At 31.8% G+C, this 6,207-nt stretch overlaps 1 long non-coding RNA gene across 1 annotated transcript; it reads left to right on the plus strand.

The window, feature by feature from the left end:
• Positions 1 to 485: 485 nt before the first annotated feature.
• On the plus strand, positions 486 to 5,503 carry LOC143069757 (uncharacterized). Its single transcript, XR_012976483.1, has 2 exons — positions 486 to 1,959; positions 4,531 to 5,503. It is a non-coding gene; the product is annotated as an uncharacterized LOC143069757 (long non-coding RNA).
• The last annotated feature ends 704 nt before the right edge of the window (positions 5,504 to 6,207 follow it).

Genomic DNA, 6,207 nt, shown 5'->3' on the forward strand with positions numbered 1-6,207 from the left:
CTTTTGACAAATAGTGCATTCCTTGGATAATTTGAAATGAGGTATTAACCCTAGGAGCTTAAGCAGCTATCAACGTATTGCAAGTTATATTGCATACGTCAAAAAATGATTACATCAAGAACAATGATCTGCAATTCATGATGACACATATTTGAGCCTTGGTTTTTTGTTTTCGAATCATTTTCTTATAGGTAAATAATAAATTAGGCTGCCGCGTATCGAGAATATGACTTATATCGTTTTATTAAAATTAACATTGCAAATTAAACACAATATGCATGCACATACGGTATAATTTACAAAGTTCTATCACACTATGACCGTATTGAGGTTATCCAGCCTCTTGGGGGGAAGGGGGTATATCAACCTCTAATCTGATATTTATATATTCCTATTAAAACTGATATCATGTCTATCATGTACCAAAAAAGAACACAAGTCTAAATTATGTGTTATGGCAGCCTTATCACTAGTAGCACGATTTCAGTCTGAAACGGTCATTTTGGTCTGATCGTATCTTAATTGACTGGATTTACCGCTAGAGGAAAACGTCAAGATTTGTCAGTTCGTTAAGTCTCCATTCGGATCGATAGTCTCATTAGGTAAATTAGTCCCGTTAAGGCATGTCAAGATATTTAAGACTCTATCTTCTAGCGAGCTGTTTAGATCCGTTAAGACCGTGTCAGACCAAAACAGACCATGGATACAAACTGACGTCAAGATGTTGTCAGACCGTGTCCAGTCGTGTTCAGATTTTAATAATTTGGACACAAAACGAGTGAAACTTTCCTATTATTTATCAGGGGTTGCTCCCCTTTCAAGAATAAAATAAAACTGTGAAAGAAGACGATTTTTTTAACTGAAAGTCTACCACGTCCCCTTAATCATGTTATTTAAATAAAACAAATATTCAATTTGAATTCTAACTTCTTCCTATTTAATTATTTAACACTGTTTTATAATTATATAAATTAAAAAAGTAGCTCAAAGTCATACTGCTGCACAAATCGCCGCGAATTGACTAAAAAAAATCAACAGATTGCCGAAATAATATTTGATTATTGAATATAAGCACCTGAACCTTTATATTTAATGGTTTACAAGTGATTGCAATACGTTTTATATGCAATTACAGACTGCCGTACGTGGTGAAGAATTTGTCATTAATTTTTACACCCTTATTTAATAATAACGGATGTCGGCCGTGAACACTTGAAAACGTGATCTTAATATGTTAAATTAAATTTAAGATGTAACTATTTTTAAATATTGTAAATGAATGCATTATCATTTATCTTTTTATGTTACCTATATAAATTGCATTTGAGTAAATTTGAGGCAGGGAAAAAAATATATAGATATATATAACTCTGTCTTTTATCGTTTTCCGTTTATTGTCATGACATTGTCCGTTAACTTTATTTTTGCCAGACTCATGCGTTTGACTTTCCATCTTTATTTTTTAATGTGTCTATAATTCGAGGGCCTTTTGTAAAAAAAAACTACATACCAGAAGCCTTCGTTAAAAAATAAAGTTTGAATATTATAGCAGAAAAAGGCTTATAAATTCATTCAAATTAATATTTGAAATAGGATAAATAATCAAGAAAATGTTTATAAATACGTCAGACACTGTACTTAAAGTACATTTAAAGACCAGGTTACATATATATTACATGCATACAGCATAATAAAGCTGGTTTAATTTGAATGACTATCCATTAGGGACATTTTTCGACGATAATTAATCAAATCTGACAAGTTTAATTAAAAACGGAAAATAATTCTTCGCCCGTAAACGATTTAACGTTACCGTACCCTCTTTATTTTTGTTGCATTCATGTCGCATGTGTGTCGGCAGTGTCAGCGCTTCTAATAGCTAACTTATTTTACACAAAATCGTTGACATGGTAGAAGGAAACTATAGTACAATATAAGCTGAGCTGGAAATTGCAATTGGTGAGTAGAAATGAATATTTTAATACATGTCTATCAGAATAATCATTGATCATGGATCATCACCCAAGAGTAAGGCCCCTCATGGGGGGGTCCTAGTAATCACATAATCACCATTTTTTTGCCAATATAATCACATAATCATTAAATATTTGCTTATCTTTAGTAATCAAATAATCATAAACTAAAAATACAGTCCGAGGTAATCAAATAATCATGAAATATTTGGCTTAATAATCAAATAATCATTAAAAAAACGGCCAAGTAATCACATAATCAAAAACCCAATGAGGGCCCTCAAGAGTTTGAAGGAAAATTTTTCACATTTGTTAAATTTGTGCATACAGGTATGAATCGACGTTCCAATACTCCACACTCTTGGATAGTAGCCTGTTCAAAGGCAAAGTAAGAATTTGGGCTTGTTAAAAAATTGTTCCTGTGATTGGACCCCCCCCCCCCTTTTTTCATGTTTTTTGGAAGATCAATGCATGATTTAAAAAAGTTACATATAAACAAGTATGGTTTAAACCCCCTTTTAAAAATGGCTGGATCCACCCCTGTTTATTGCCTAACATGCATTGACATGTGGGGTATTCACAATGGTATGGTTGTGCGGGATGGCCTATAGGCTATACAACAGTTACAAGACCTAAACCCCTGATCGAGTAATCCTACATATTGTATGTTAATGTATTGATAACTGTCACGTCCTAAATTTGCATGAAATATTTGTCACTTTTTTTTATTAACCAATAACCAACCAATCTTCACATGTTACGATGTAGTCCGAGACAAGCTTGTCTGGCAAAACAGCCGTTTGGACATCAGAGTAATCTCGGACTAGTTACGTTTGGACGTCAGAGTAATCTCGGACTAGTTACGACGATGATATACCTATTTATATAGCCACTGGTGGGTGATGTACAATAATTATAATTTGTCACATATGTGTTATGAATACCTTCAACATGTCCAAGGCTTGGGTTTGTATATATGCAATAACCTCAAAATTGCCCGGGGCAAAAAAAAGAGTATATTGATATTGTGCCCTGACATGCCTGATTCCAAATGATGAGACGGCATTGCGTCCTTAACAACAATTTTTAACCAGTCAGGGGACTTACTGAAATAAGTGATTTTTAAATCACTTATTTGAGTAGCAAATTCGAGGTTTTGTCACAAATTGGGATTTTGTAGTTTTTTCAAAATTTTAAACACATAGGTTTAAATAACATCTTTTAATTAGTAAAATTAAAAAATATGAACTTTTTGCTTCTTTTAAGTAGCAAGTTTTATGCCTTTGATGCTATCATTTACCTGAAAATTCTATTTTAGTTGAAAAAATGCTATAATAATGGCTTTACATAATGAACTGATACTTTCTTAAAAGATTTTTCACAGCAGTGGGAGTATTTTTCCTGTGAAGTTCAAGGTTTCATCTTTCAGATTATGTAATAAAATTCTACTGTTCGCGATAAAAATTTCACTGTTCGGGGGTGTTGAAATTAGTGGGGGTTATTAAAAGAATGATACTTAAAGAAGTGATTTTTGGGAAGGAAATTAAGGTCTGATACTTAAACAAGTGATTTTTATGTCATTATCCTAGATTCAGTACAAGGTCATCACCTGAAATGACCTGGTCATCCTAGACAACACAGATGTTGGTTCTGATAAGTTTAGAAACATAATTAGTCCCTGGATCATTAGTATTCTATATTTAAAGCTACACTAATATTAAATCACTTCTTCTAGTGATTTATTTGTACTACTTAAATAGGTGATTATTAAAGAAAGACAACTCTAACTTCCAACCTTTATGGAAATAATGTTACTTGAATCAGTGATTTAGAAAATCACTTGTTTAAGTAAGTCCCCTGACTGTTAACACTTTTCATCTTTTGTGATAAGAAATTTAAGATTTTACCGGGTATGATTCATTATTTTGTTATAAATGATTTGTTATGCTCTTAATTTTGTAGAACTTAAATATATGTTATAACAAGAAAAAGAAATTATGTTGAAATTTTTATTTTTATCTTTTGTATATTATTCACTGTCATGACTGTCATGACTAAATAAAAATTAGATCCCACGCATGCACGGCATAGTTAAATAAGTGCCCGACACGTTATCATCAGTATGTTGATGGATTATAAAGAAGAAGAAGAAGAATCTTATAAATACTATTTGCTTTGTCACCATGTCACGTTGGTAGTAATATTCAACATTGTTCAATAAATTCTATTTTAAAATAAAAAAGTAATATAAATTGATCACAACAAGTATAGTGCTATAGCCTCTATTAGACAGTAACCCTTCAATGAAGTATACACCTAAGAAAACATTGATGTAGAAAGAGAGAACATTTTGTTTTAGAAATAGAACCTCAAAAAAGGGTTTTATTCTTCTTCTCATATAAGGGACTTATCAATTAAATTGTATAAGTCATAAATTCATTTCTTTACATCATTAAACTTTGTTGTCAAGCAACTTATGATTGCTAGTTTTTCTTGTAGATAAATACAAGTTTATATATAATAAATACTTTATTCTTAATGTATATTTTTTTTGTAGATAAGATATCACATTGGTTTGAGCATGATTCCCAGCCAGATTATGAAGCGGCATATATCATGTATATCAATGTATATATATAGGAAATATATAGTGTCACTAAGTTACTCTCATATGGTACCTCATTTGTACCTGTAGCTATAAATTGTGAAATGGTGGATTCATTCATAATTTTGTGTTCCTTATTGGTTTGGAAATAACGTTGATAGAGCTAACAGCATTATGTCATGATGTACAGTTGATGGGATGATCTGATTGGACAAAAAGAGAATTGTGAATTGAACAAATAGCAAACTTACAATTCATAGAAAAAATGTAGGAAATACAATGTACTACATTACTTGGTGACAGAGCATACCTTTGATATATATATATATATATATATATTTGAAATAAGTAATATTAACAATTTGAAATAAAGAGAATTTAAAGTTTTCTAGGAATATTAGTAGTGCATCATATCTTAATTCCATGATTATCTTGGATAGTTATATCATTAAGAATAGAAAATTGGAATAATGGAAATTTCTAGTTTCAGTGAATATATATCAATCATTGTCAATACTAAAAGTGCAGCATCATGATCATACATCATCTGATTCACCTTGGATAATTATTCATTTAAAATAAGAATTTGGATATAATAAGAGTTTCTATGCTGCCATTGCTATTGTTGGCTACATGTACCACCAGGGAGTGTTAAACCTCCTTTACTTTCCATGAGGGTCTGTCACGGTCCATCACTATTGGTTAGTGTCATATATATGCATGATGATGGAAGTTTTTACCAACCTAGACAAGCTTTACAGCCCTGGCATGGTTGTTGGTTAGAGTCGAATGACAGCTTGCTGTATAGTTATAATAGTCTGAATGTATCTACATGTATTTTAATAATCTTCTAAATTACTGTTCATTCTGAAACTGGCATTTTATAATAGTAGTCAAACATATTAAACAATACATGTACTTCAAAGTATCATTTTATTTTGTCTCGCCTTACACAAAAGTCATGAAAGTTGGTTGTATACAAGAAATTTGTATTACAGTCTTGGGGTGATGATGTAAGCTATTTTATAGAGCTTTACATTTTAAAAGCTAAAAGAGCTGGATGTTTCTTGTCTTGTATTCAGATGCTAGTAGCTAATTAATATGTTATGATGTTTCAGTTTGCCATTATATGTACATTGCACCTGACCCCATTTTCATGGTTCAATAACTGCATGTAAAATATACTGTTACTTAATCAATGAAATGCTCTCTTATACTGTATATTTTATATATGTAATTGGATACATTTTATTGTATATGAGTATCTTGAAAGATCTACTTGTCTATCAGATTGGGTTGACCTGACCTTGACCTTCATGGATAATTTAAGTGATTAATAAAATTGAGAATGGAAATGGGGAATGTGTCAAAGAGACAACAACCCGACCAAATAAAAAACAACAGCAGAGGGTCACCAACAGGTCTTCAATGTAGCGAGAAATTCCCGCACCCGGAGGCGTCCTTCAGCTGGCCCCTAAACAAATATATACTAGTCCAGTGATAATGAATGCCATACTAATTTCCAAATTGTACACAAGAAACTAAAATTAAAATAATACAAGACCAACAAAGGCCAGAGGCTCCTGACTTGGGACAGGCGCAAAAATGCGGCGGGGTTAAACATGTTTG

Source organism: Mytilus galloprovincialis, chromosome 3 (assembly GCF_965363235.1).
Source record: "Mytilus galloprovincialis chromosome 3, xbMytGall1.hap1.1, whole genome shotgun sequence".
NCBI lineage: Eukaryota > Metazoa > Mollusca > Bivalvia > Mytilida > Mytilidae > Mytilus > Mytilus galloprovincialis.